Raw genomic sequence first — 13,989 nt, forward strand, 5'->3', positions numbered from 1 at the left:
TCCTTGCTGCGGCCGTGGACCCAGCTGTCAGCCTCTCCACGTACAGTCCACGTCCGATGGAAGCTGTTCCTTGACCACGTTGATCACGCCGCGCCGATAGCACCAGGGCGGTGGACGATGGCGAGGCCTCGGAAGGGGATGACGCGGAGCCGGGGAAGACGCGGCAGTGGATGCCCACGCGTAGAGGAGTACGAGGGTTCACTGGTTCGCTGTGGTGTGAGGCTGCCGTCACCACAGAATAACAGGGGGTGTGGGTGAGTAGAGGGATGGCCTGGCAAGCGGTGGGAATAGTAGGGGGCGGTGAGGCCTCCGCGGCAGCACAGCCGGCCACGGGAGGCAGGAGCATGCGGCACGACCGACGCTGCTTTGGGCGGTTGGAGCAACAAGACCAGAGGTTGAAGAAGCACTACGGCCGTTGGATGGACATCGTACGGTCACTGGAGCTAGAATCGTTCATATTGAGTAAGTTGACAAAGCACTCCTTCCCCGTCAACTTAGTAGGCCCACAAGTCAGCCTCCCACCAAGGTGGGTCCCAACCAGCAGGGGGAGTATTCATTTTTTTGTGCGTAATAAGGAGGCACTTCCGGTGGGTCCGAGCTGACAGCGGGCGAACGTTTTTTTCGCGCAATACGGTGGCCCGTCCGGTGGGTCCCAGCAGTCAGGGGGCAAACATTTTTTCACGAAATACGGTGGCCCGTCCGGTGGGTCCCTGCTGTCAGGTGGAGGAATCATTATTTTCCGCGTAATAAGGAGGCACTTCCTTGCTGCCGTCGTGGACCCAGCTGTCAGCCTCTCCACGTACAGTCCACGTCCGATGGAAGCCGTTCCTTGACCATGTTGACCATGCTGCGCTGAGAGCACCAGGGCGGTGGACGACGGCGAGGCCTAGGAAGGGGACGACGCGAAGCCGGGGAAGACGCGGCAGTGGAAGCCCGCGCGGAGAGGAGTACGAGGGTTCACTGGTTCGGCTGCGGTGTGAGGCTGCCGTCGCCGCGGAATAACAGGGGGTGTGGGTGAGTAGAGGGATGGCCTAGCCAGCGGTGGGAGTAGTAGGGGGCGGTGAGGCCTCCTGTAACGCCCACGATGCGACTATATCTCCCACGTGTCGAGGCACGACTTAGAGGCATAACCGCATAGTGGTTTTGTCGCAAGAAGGGTCATCTTCACACAATCCCATGTAATGAACAAGAATGGGATAAAGAGTTGGCTTACAATCGCCACTTCACACAATACATAAATATAAATCATACATCATCCAAAATACAAACATATAGACCGGCTACGGTCAAGATCCAAATGAAAATAAGACAACCCCAAATTCTAGATCCCCGATCGTCCCAACTAGGCTCCACTACTGATCATCAGGAAAAGACACATAATATCGACCACGTTCCTCGTCGAACTCCCACTTGAGATCGACCTCATCCTCTGCACTGGCATCGTCGGCACCTGCAACTGTTTTGGTAGAATCTGTGAGTCACGAGGACTCAGCAATCTCACACCCGCGAGATCAAGACTATTTAAGCTTATAGGAAAGGGAGGTTTAATAAGGTGGAGCTGCAGCGGCAATAAGCATATATGGTGGCTAACTTACGCAAGAGAGAGCGAGAAGAGAAGCAAAGGAACGGACGTCAACTAGCAATGACCAAGAAGTGATCCTGAACACCTACTTACGTCATTCATAACTCAGGCCGTGTTCACTTCCCGGACTCCGCCGAGAAGGACCATCACGGCTACACACACAGTTGATGTATTTTAGTTGGGTCAAGTGACAAGTTCTCTACAACCGGACCTTAACAAATTCCCATCTGCCTCATAACCGCGGGCACGGCTTTCGAAAGATAATACCCTGCAGGGGTGTCCCAACTTAGCCCATCATAAGCTCTCACGGTCAACGAAGGATAAACCTTCTCCCGGAAAGACCCGATCAGTCTCGAAATCCCGGTTTACAAGACATCTCGACATTGGTAAAACAAGACCAGCAAAGCCGCCCGAATGTGCCGACAAAACCCGATAGGAGCTGCACATATCTCGTTCTTAGGGCACACCGGATAAGCGAAGCGTACAGGTACCAACATAACCCAAGTTGCCAAGGGACGGTCCCGCACGGTGCTCTAGTTTGGACCAGCACTCAGAGGAACACTGGCCCGTGGGTTAAAATAAGATGACCCTCGGGCTCGCGAAAACCCGGGGGAAAAAGGCTTAGGCGGCAAATGGTAAAACCAAAGTTGGGCCTTGCTGGAGGAGTTTTATTCAAGGCGAACTGTCAAGGGGGTCCCATAAATCACCCGACCGCGTAAGGAACGCAAACTCAAGGAACATAATCCCGGTATAACAGTAACTAGGGCGGCAAGAGTGGAACAAAACACCAGGCATAAGGCCGAGCCTTCCACCCTTTACCAAGTATATATAGATGCATTAATTAAATAAGATATATTGTGATATCCCAACATATCCATGTTCCGACATGGAACAAACTTCAACTTCACCTGCAACTAGCAACGCTATAAGAAGGGCTGAGCAAAAGCGGTAACTTAGCCAATCAACGGTTTGCTAGGAAAGGATGGTTAGAGGCTGACATGGCAAAATGGGAGACATGATATAGCAAGTGATAGGTAGTGTAGCATGGCAATAGAGCGAACAACTAGCAAAGCAAAGATAGAAGTGATTTCGAGGGGTGGTCATCTTGCCTGCAAGGTTCTCAGAGTTGTCGAAACCTTGATCCTCGTAAGCGTACTCAACAGGTTCCTCGTTCACGAACTCGTCTCCCGGCTCTACCCAAGACAAAAACACAACAAACGGAACCACAATCAACCACGAGAAATGCACAAGCAACATGATGCAAAACATGTATGGTATGCAAGATATGATATGCGGTGCATATGCGTGCTCCTGAAGGAAAAATGATGAACATGGTAGTAACTTGGCAAACCAAGCATGCCACTGGAAAGATGAGATGATTTCGGTCGAAATCGATATAAAGATCACCGAAAACGGATGCACGGTTTGCAAATGGCAAGCAAAACAAGAATGACACTAATCTGCGATTAACAGCATGATGGCACTTAAAATGCAACAAGTAGCAAAGCTACAGCACTCCAACATAGCAACAAAGTATATGAAAGTAATCTACAGGAGATGCTTGACAAAAGATGAACAGTGAGCTACGGCTAGTTCACAACATATCAAGCTCAAACAAGCATGGCAAAAGTGCAAAAGATAACAGGTTCACAGACTTGACATAGAAAAACTGGACATGGCAGAAAAACAGCATCAGGTAGCAATGTTCAGAGCACGAAATCAACATACTACAGGAACTTAACATAGAAAAACAAGGCATGGCAGTGTTCTACTAAATGCATATGACAAAAGTTCCTTACTGACCATAAGCCAAAAAGGAACAGAAGATATGATGGCAAGCATGTAAACATAGCAAGTTTCGTTATCAGGTTTCAGACTTGGCAGAAAACAGAGCATGGCAGAAATAATAATATGTAGGCCTCTTTGTGAGCTTGATGCACTCACTAAAGAGCAATGAACTACAAACCAAGCACACCTACACCAAGATGGCATGTTTGTGAAGCTATCCATGGCAAGAACAATTGCATAGCATGTATGGATCAACTACAATAAGCTTGGCAAAATTGCATATCATGTTAAGAATCTGCCAGAAATATTTTATAGCAAAAGTAGAGCAAGATTGAGTCATGCTATCGCACTCCATAATTCCAAACAAGGGCAGGACTGGATCAATTACAACTATAACTACAAAACATCCGTACTGAACATCTCCAAAATATGCATGGATCTCTCTGTAGCATCAAGTTTACATGGCAACAAAATAACAGCAGACGAGGATTTAGAGAAATCACTAAGTCCCTGAAATCAGAAACATTACGGAGCCTACTTTTCATGTTTGTGCTAGTCACCACAGAGATCACAAAAATACATGGCATACACCACTGGAAAGATGGCATGGCATACAACAAAACACATGTAGAGCTCATGCCCAAAAGATGCACAGATTAAATGATACAAAAATGACAAATCTCCAAGTTCTGTTAAGAACCAGAGAATAACAGCAACTAGCCCTGTTCCAACAGAGATTTGGGCATCAAGATGACCTCTAATGAACATGGTTCAATTGAACAAAATGAAGAGCATCAGGAGGCGAACAATTTGACATATTACACGCGCGAATCGGAGCTATGCACAGTGAGTTATGCAACGAGGAACAAGTGCACATAATATTAAAGATGCAAAAACTTGGGAAATTTTGAGGGGCTCGGGGGAAAAGTCAACCGTACGGCTCCGGATCTGGATCGAGCCCGTGGCTCGTGCTCGGCCTCGCCGGCGACGGCCGGAGGAGGAGAGGTGGCCGGAGATGGCGACCGACGCCGGAGGAGGAGGGGAGGCCGGAGGGCGCGGCGTCGAGCGGAGGGAGCTCCGGCGGCGAGGGGCGCCGGCGGGCGCCGGCGGGGCCAGCAGGCGGCGGGGCGGCGCGGCGCCGGCACGGAGGCAGCGGGGCGAGGCGGAGGAGGCGGCGGGGCGCTCGGGACCCGTGCGGGGGCGCGGCGACGGCGTGGGCCGGGCGGCCCTCGGCGGCGGCGGCGTACGGCAGCGTGACACGTGGCGGCGGCGCGGAGGTGGACGCATCCGGCTCCGCCCGGACGTGTCCGGCGGCGGAGAGGGACGAGGGTTAGGGTTGGACTGCGTTCGTTTTTGGGAGAGATGCCAATTTATAGGTAGAGGGAGGTAGGAGACTCCAAATGAGGTGCGGTTTTCGCCCACACGATCGTGATCGAACGACCTAGAGCATGGAAGAGAGTTTGGTGGGTTTTGGGCTGGTTTTTTAGGGGGGTTTTGCTGGACACACAAATGGACTTTGCGGATGCCCGGTTAACCGTTGGAGTACCAAACAACCTCCAAATGGAACGAAACTTGACCGGTGGTCTCCGGGTGGGGTAATAAGGCCACTTGACAAGCCTCGGTCCATTCCGAGAAAGTTTGACACACGCACACGAAAGAAAACAAGAGGGTGCACTGGAGGAGATAGGAGCGCCGGATTGGAAAACGGACAACGCGGAAAATGCTCGGATGCATGAGACGAACACGTATGCCAATGCAATGCACATGATGACATGATATGAAATGCATGACATGAACAAAAAAACAAAACGAAAGACAAAACCCGACCACGGAGGGAATATCATAACACATAGCCGGAAATGGCAAGAGTCGGAGTTACAAATATGGCAAGTTACATGCGGGGTGTTACACCTCCGTGGCATCACAGCCGGCCACGGGAGGCAGGAGCACGCGGCACGACCGACGCTCCTCTGGGCGGCTGGAGCAAGAAGACCAGACGTTGAAAAGCACTACGGCCGTTGGATGGACATCGTACGGTCACTGCAGCTAGAATCGTTCATATTGACTAAGTTGACAAAGCGCTTGGTACGCGTCAACTTAGTAGGCCCACAGGTCAGCTTCCGAAATGGTGCGCCCCAGATGTCAGGGGGAGGAATCATTTTTTGGGCGGGTGAAGCTAGAATATCCGAGATTGAAGAAGAAGCACGGCATCCGTTGGATGGACATCCAATGGCCACTGCTGCTAGAACCGTGTGTTGACTATAATAAGTTGACAAAGCCTTGCATACGCGTCAACTTCTTTTTTTAGGGGACGCGTCAACTTAGTAGGCCCACAAGTGTGTGGGAGAGAACTTATAGCCCATTTGCGATTCGTAAGAATGTACAACCCATTTTTGAATTTTAATGGAATTTACTACAGCCCATTACAGTTTGTTAAAAGTACAGCCCATTTCAACCAACCGTTCAAAACAGAATTCAATAAAATTTCCCACATTTTGATGGGATCCGAAATATTTTTATCCCGAAATTTCTAGTCAGATTAAATACAATTTCAATATAAATTTATACTACGTAAAATCCAACAAAACATTGCGCACGCAACAATTAATGAAATTAAAATTGTCAATATCCAAAAATAATATTTTATAAAGTAATTACGTGTTTGGTGTATTTTTTATAGTTACTGCCCAGTTTTTATAATTACATCCCATTTATTATTTCTTAAAGCCCATTTTCTTGTTAAGCCTAATGCATCCCTCGTAGGAAAGATTTGCAGCCCAGCGGGGTGGAGAATAATAACTTGACCTTGCCTAGGTATTCCTAAAAAAAGTATAGCTGGGCTAGCCATTTTCAGCTTGAAAAAAATTAATATCTGGGCTGGATATCTGGCCTGGGCTAGATGGGCCACAGCCCGCCCAGTTAATAGCTGCAGCAATGTTTTCCTTGTTGTTCAGAGGAGAAAAATTAATATCTGGGCTAAACATCGCTCAAGAAAAACTATGTAGTGCTCACACCTAAAAAACACAAATACTACTCGAGCTGCTTGGTCCCAGCTGTTGGCTGCTTCTTGTGCAATTCTCTCGTTCATTGACTACATAGGTTCAAAGTGGTGTGTGGGACCGTCATGTCAGGAAACCAGGAGGAAGCAATTTTTTTATAGTTTTATATACTAATAAGGAGGCACTTGTTGTCATCCTCTCCAAGTAAAGTCATCTCCTCATCCTCATGTCCGTTGACCATGTTGACAACGCGAGACGGCGGCGCCATGGCAAGCGCAACAACTCAAAGGACGACGGAGAGGGCCTTGCAGGCCCTACGGATGGTCTGATTCAGCGCCCGCTACTCATTCGGGAAGCCAGGATCATAGGGCCACATGTCCGCGACGGCATTGTCGTTCGCTTGTTCATCGGTGCTTGTTGAGGAGACGGAGGTTGCAGCACAGGTCCTCCTGCGCTGGTAGCACTCCCGCCATTAGGGCATCGAAGTGCGACCGCACCTGCTCTATGGTGAACACGGCATGAACCGGCTTGGACAGTGGCACCGGCTCCTGGTCGGAAGCTACGTCCATTGTCTGATTGTCGTCGCTCAGCTCGGCGAGGTAGCTGGCGAGCCAGCATGTCCGCCTGCTGGACCAACCCGCTGCCAAGCACGAGTCTGACTGCCCTGGCCCACCCAGACCACCTCCCTCGCCCGTGCGCGCTTTCCGCCCGAAACGGTCAGCGCCACCCGGCCCGCTTCCCGGTGCATGCGATTGCTCCGCCTTCAAACGACACAAGTGTCGTCCATCCGTCCTTCTGCCACCCACATTAATGATACGCGGTTGCCGATGCGGCTACTCCGGCGCCACACGTCTGTCCCTCTGCCGCCCACCATTGCTATATAAACTGTTGCGCCGGCCATAGCTGCAGTCATCCACATATGTTCCTATTCTCCTGTCCACACCACTACTGCCCACCATGGCTTCCTTGCGCTCCAGCGCTCTTCGGGACGGGTGGACGATGGACCACAAGGAGATGGCAGCCATTGCTACCGACTGGCTGGCCGGCAGGCAGCCGGAGGACGATGACATCCCGATGGAGAACATGGTAGTCGATGATCCGACGCCAACCCCCTCCTCCGCGCCATCCTCGCCGGTGCATTGCACCATGACCATCGGCGAGGACCGTGCCCAATATATGGACACGGTGAGGCAGAAGCGTGAGGAGCAGTTCCGGGAGGCACAGGCCGATGCCACCTAAAACCACCATCTCCTCCAGGAGCACCTGCAGGAGGAGGAGCGGATCACCGCGGAGCGGGCGGAGCAGGAGGCGCTGCTCGACTCGTACTGCTCCGCCCGCGAGGGCCGCCTCGAGCGCTGGCGGTACCACATGCGGGTGGCAGAGGCTGCGGCCGCCTACAAAGAGGGCGATGAAGCGGCCGAGGCGCTGTTTGGCGAGACCGAGGACGAGGCAGAGGACAATGTCGGCTCCGCAGAGGCCCCACGGCGCCAACAATGAGGCAGAGGACACCGCCGGCTCTGCCGAGGCCCCACCCTGCCGGCAACGAGGGGGAGAATTTTCCCCCGCTCCGCCGAGGCGCCGCCCGCCGGCAATGAGACAGAGGACATCGCCGGCTCCGCCGAGGCCCCGCCCCGCTGCCAACGAGGCCGCACCACACAGAAAACGAGGAAGAGTAGAACACGGTAGGTCGCCGCCGCTCGGGTCCAAGTAAGGCCACCGCTACTACCCTCCGGTTGCTGGCACTGAGCTGTACATCATGGAGCAATTCTATGATTACAGGCTGATTGAAGAGCGCTCCGTGGTTGAGCAAGCTCATTAGATAGTAATTTGCTAGAGAACTTGAGCACTTCAGTTGTATGCTACCAGACAATGTGCGAAGTAAAAAGGAACAGAAGGAGTACAAAGAGTTTGAGCAGCTTTTTAGCGTTCCTGTACATTGCAATCACAACGATTCACATGTCATAGAGAACATTCAAAACAATCGATGATTATGCATCTCAGATTCACATATCAGAGCCAATATTTACTTCACAACTAAAGAATAAAGAAAAAATGGATCGACACTGCTGACAGCAAAGGGCGTCCCATTCGAAAATATCAAACGCATGTCTTCTTGCTAAAATCAATGAGCAAAATTTGACAAGGTTTTCCCATTCCAAAATATCAAATGCCTACGATTGTGGAATGGGCAGGGTTTGCCATCAGTTTGGACATTGACATGGCACCTCGTGCTAAATAAACCAGCTGTTCTTTTTGTGCAGTTCCACCAAAATCAACCAAATTCGCGCGTAGCTTGTATGATTTCGCCCTTATATGTTGCAACGCCTTGAACTTATCGGCACCTCCTTTCTTGTGGTGGAAATGAATGATTCGATGTATTCATGAACATTTTGTGCAGTTCCCATTGAAATCAAGCTGAGCACCCTGTTTGCACAAATACAAAAAAAGTGATTAGTATAAAGCAAACTGTAATATGAATTGACAGTTTAAACACGCACCTACATGGTCCATGTACAACACACTTTTACAAAATGGAACTCACCGGAAAGAATCCTAGAACAACATTGTACTCACGCATCACAGCAAGAAAATGGAGATTTGTCAGTCCTTCTGAGCTGAAGTTAGTTTGGTGACGGTGTGGAACGACACCTATGGGATCACAAGAATCCCTACTACGGTTGCCGGGGCGCGGGGTTGCGAGAAGAGCAGGATTAGTAACCGGCACTAGAATCGTTTACCCAGGTTCAGGCCGCGAGGATGCGTAAAACCCTAGTCCTGCTTTGGTGGGTGTATTTCAGAGAGTTCTTGAGCTCCCGAACTAGCTGTGGTGAGTGTGTGGTTCAAAAGAGCCGAATCCTTCTCCAGTATGCCATGGGCCTCCTTTTATAGTCGAAAGGGGCTGCCACAGTGGCACACAGGAGGTGGAAAGGCGCACAGTGCTATGAGCTTATCGCTCGTATTATAGGACAAGACGCATTTAATGCGTAGCTTAGGTGTCCCCTTGCTTTATCGGGGACGGGGGCGAGGCCCGTCCCGTCCGTCGTCGCTCCTCCTTGCTTCGACACGCGCCCTGGCTAGCGACGCATGCGGCGCCACGTAGGCAGGCAGGCAGCTGAGGTGGCGCGGTGGTGGAGCCTCCATGAAGATCTGCATGCCGCCACGCAGGCGTTTGATGAGTTGGCCTGGGAGCTGCATGTTGCCACGCAGGTGCCCGCCCAGCTAGTTGGGCTGGCAGCCGCATGTGAACGGTGGTGGAGACTTGGTTGGTGCGGGCCTGGTAGTGGCCCTGCTGGCGTCCTCGGTGAGGGCCTTGCCGGATGGCCCGGAGAGGGTCTTGCCGTGGCACGCTGTCGTCCCCGGCAAGGACCTTGCCGGGGGTCTGGTGGTCTTCCTCGGCAAGGATCCTGCCGAGGATCGTCGTCTTCTAATCCTCATCTGATCTTGAGTGTTCCTTGTCTTCACAAAGATCTGCATGCCACCATGGAGTGCCTCCCCAGCCCTGGCCCAACGCGATGTTGGAGACCGTGGGCGCAAGGGTGGCTCACTCTGTTGGTGTGGGGCGAGCTGCCCCGGCAAGGGTCTTGCCGGGGTTGCTGAGGCTGCCCCGACAAGGGTCTTGCCGGGGGAACCTGCTTTGTCCCTCTGCTCATTGTGGTCTTGGCCTTGGCGTTGCTCTGGTTATCTTGGGCTTCGGTCTTACCTTGGCTCACCTCCCCTGTTCTGCTTGCTGTGACCGTGGGCGCGGCTCTGACTGCACGTGCACAGGTAAAGGGGTACTAAAGTGCGCCCCTCCTTTTGTACACCAACAGGAGCCCCCGGGCCTGGGCCACACATAAGCGCGCCACGTTGTTGGGCCAGGCCCAAAACGGTGTGCGGGCAGGCGGGGCAGTTTTTACCGTGGTAAAACTTTTCGCGCGCTGCGCTTCCCACGACCCGCGCGCGGCGTGGCGTGGCGTGGAGGGGTGCGCGTGACGTGGGCGGCATGCGTGGGGCAGTTCCCACACGCATGCGTCACATCGTGGTAAAGAGGCAGCTCGCGCCTTCCCCATAAAAAGAGGGAGGCGTGGAGGCGCGGCTCATTTACCGCACGGGGCCGGGTCACGGTCTTCAAGGCGTCCACACCCCATGATCACGGGGTGGGGAGGGGTCGCCTCACCCATCCCCTCGATTCTGCACGTTCTCCACACGTCCTCCATGCGCTTGGGGTGGCAAGCGGTGGAGGCGGGAAACCGAGCCATTGCTGGTTGGGGCAGCGGGTCGGTCCCAATTCCCTACGCCTCTGGTGGCTGGATTGGCCGAGCGGGGCGGCCGAGCCCCGACCCCACCCCTTTATAAGGAGGGGGAAGGGGGGATGGCGTCCCGCACTCTTCTGTCATCTATCTCCTCTCGCTTCTGCTTCTTCCTTTCACTCGCCATGGATAAAGGGAATCCTGGTCCCTCGACGGTGGCGGCGAGGGTCGCCGCTCGACAGCGCATCCCTCCTCCTCCTGAGCCCGTGGTGGTGGAACCGGCCGCGAGGGGAAGGGGGAGGGGGCGAGGCCGTGGGCGAGGCCGGGGCAGAGGTCGTTGCGATCGGGGAAGAGGAGGACGGGGCGGCGCGCCGGCTTCGCCCCGGCCAATGATGCCTTTTCATCAGGCTGCGCCGGCCTCCGCATCGCCGTCTTCATCTTCCTGCCCCGTTTGCTCGGGAGATGGAGCGTGACCCGCCCCAATCCCTCAGATTGCACATGAGGGGCTATGGGAATGGGGGCACGCGGGTCGATGTCGACTTCCCGGCTCCTCGGGTCATGTACCTTCGTCGTGGATGGAAGACGTTCGCTCGCATCCACAGCCTGACAGTGGGGCTCGTCCTCTATTTCAAATTAATGGAGGACGGCCTGCTCTCCGTCAAGGTCTTCGGAGACTTCGGGACTCGCCTGAAGTGCTGCGTGGAGAGCTCCTCCGACGGAGATTCCGACGATGGAAGCTCTTCCTCGAGCGAAAGTGATGAGGAGGACAGGGGGGCAGATGACGGGGACGAGTCCGACTAGGCGTCGGACGCCCCACGCCTGGGCGGGTGCGGCAGCGGCAGCATCTGCACCTGGCCGCTCCTCCGGCAGAGTTTTGCCGGGGGTGGGGCCAACTCCTTGAACTTCTCGGGGCCGTCTCCTTGGGCAGCTGGCGTCGGGAGGCTGCGAAAGAGGAAGAGGGCGGGCGACAAGGCCGTCAACTCGGAGTACGCGGGCACCGACGCCTTCATCGCGTATTGTCGGTCCTGCCGCCTTGTCTTCCAGCTCCTTTCCCGGTACCGTCATCACCGGCCCACCCGTGGGCGGCCTCCGTGGTGTTCTCTTGGTGTTTTCTGCTGCTCGTAGCTCGCCTAGGCGCCCCTTTTGCCCTTTCGCCTCCTTGACCTGCCTCCTGAGGAGAGGGACAAGAAAGGGATCACGGGCATCTCATCTCTTTTTTAATCTGTAAGCCTTCGGGCCTTGTTAAATTTAAAGTTTGTAATCCCCCTTGTTCATGTTTTTCATTCCGTACGGACTGTACCTGTGTGGGATGCTTTTAATGAAAAAGGGATGTTTGCCGGGTTATTCGTTCGTGGGTAGACCCCGCGACAAGGAGTGAATCCTTGTTACAATTTAAGATAAACGTTTTCACCCGGCAACAGGCCTTGCCGTCCCCCCACTTCGCTTGACCATTCTCGCGCCCTTGGCGGAGGCAGGGATGAAGCGGGCTTAGGCTCCTCGTTTTACTTCCTTGCCACCGCGACTACAACCAAATCCGGGCCCAGGAGATAATCCTTGGGTATAGAAAAGGGGAGCACGGTGGCCTAGAAATAAAATGAGGTTTCACATATCCCAGTTCCATTCCGAAATGCATGACAGAGGATGAAAGACTTATCTGGATCTGCAGCCCCTGGCAACCTTGTCTTGCTGCGGTTGGATCCTTGTGCTTGCAGCCCCCGGCAACTCTGGTTTGCCAGGGTCGGGACGCCGGTCTGTTTCCTTTCTTCCAAGTAGCTCAGCGAAAGTGCTCATGTGCCCTGCGAACCAAAGGAGGACAGAAAAGAAACAGATAGACGCGCACTCGACCTCTAGGCTAGGGGTTAGTCGCCGCTAAGCACTATCAACCCTAACCAAGGAAGAGACTCGACCTAGCATGCATGCTATAACTTAGGGCGCCAGCGCTTCATTTATTTATGCTCAGGGTCTGCGCCTGGCTTTGTACAAAGGGTTACATGCCTTGCCGGCAAAGCTTGTACAAAAGGTGGCTTGCCGGGAGGCCCCGCAAGCCGCGCCTTACGGGTAAAACTTGCGAAGATGCTCGATGTTCCAGGAGTTGCTCACAGGGACATCATCTTCGGTCTCTAGGCGGACTGCGCTGGGTCTGGTGACTCGCATTACCCGATAAGGGCCTTCCCACTTTGGCGTCAACTTGTTGGAATTCTTGGCCGACTGAACGCGCTGAAGAACAAGGTCGCCTTCCTCAAAGCTTCGGGCATGAACCTTGCGGCTATGGTAGCGGCGCAAGGCTTGTTGGTAGCGTGCTGCTCTCATAGCCGCCCGAAGATGATCTTCCTCAAGGAGCATTGCGTCATCTTGCCGCAACTGCTCTTGCTCAAGCTCATCATAAGCGAGCACTCGAGGTGACCCGTATATGAGTTCCGTGGGGAGAACTGCCTCTGCCCCATATACTAGGGCAAAGGGTGCCTGTCTGGTGGCTCGATTTGGCGTCGTCCTGATCAACCAAAGAACCGCCGGTAACTCATCAATCCAGCGCCTTCCACTCTTGTGCAGCTTGTCAAAGGTCTTCGTTCTCAGGCCTCACAACACTTCAGCATTTGCCCTCTCCGCTTGGCCGTTGCTCCGTGGGTGTGCCACAGAAGCAAAACAGACCTTGCTACCGAGGTCTTGAATGTATTGCATGAAGGTGTGGCTTGTGAACTGTGTGCCGTTGTCGGTGATGACTCTGTTTGGCACACCAAAACGGCAGACCAGTCCCTTGAAAAACTTGACAGCTGACTGAGCAGTCACCTTTCTCACTACTTCCACCTCCGGCCACTTTGTGAACTTGTCGATTGCAATGTACAAGTACTCAAAGCCCCCGACAGTGCGGGGGAAAGGGCCCAGTATATCGAGCCCCCCGACCGAGAATGGCCAGGAGAGAGGGATTGTTTGAAGGGCTTGAGCTGGTTGATGAAGCTTCTTTGAATGCAACTAACACGCTTCACACTTGGTTACTAGTGTCATCGCATCCTGGAGGGCGGTGGGCCAGAAGAAACCTTGCCAGAACGCCTTTCCGGCAAGGGCCCTCGACCCTATGTGGGAGCCACATATGACGGATGGTTGAGTTAACCGGAGCAAAAAGGTACCTGGTTCCATAGGTAGCTAGAATGCAGCACGCTTTGACAGGTAACCGGCGATGTCGTTCTCCATTCGGGGGACGTGCTCCGCTTGAATACCGTCAAAGCGTTCCTCCAGCTTCCTCACCTCATCTACGTAAGCCTCCATCAATGGGCTCTGATAATCCTTGTTGACCTGCCTGACAACGAGCTGCGAGTCACCCCTGACGATGAGCTTCTTAACCCTGAGGTCTGCCGCGATCCTAAGACCAGCAAGCAGCCCTTCGTATTCCGCA

The sequence above is a fragment of the Aegilops tauschii genome, chromosome 2 (genome assembly GCF_002575655.3).
Source record: "Aegilops tauschii subsp. strangulata cultivar AL8/78 chromosome 2, Aet v6.0, whole genome shotgun sequence".
In the NCBI taxonomy this organism is placed as follows: domain Eukaryota; kingdom Viridiplantae; phylum Streptophyta; class Magnoliopsida; order Poales; family Poaceae; genus Aegilops; species Aegilops tauschii.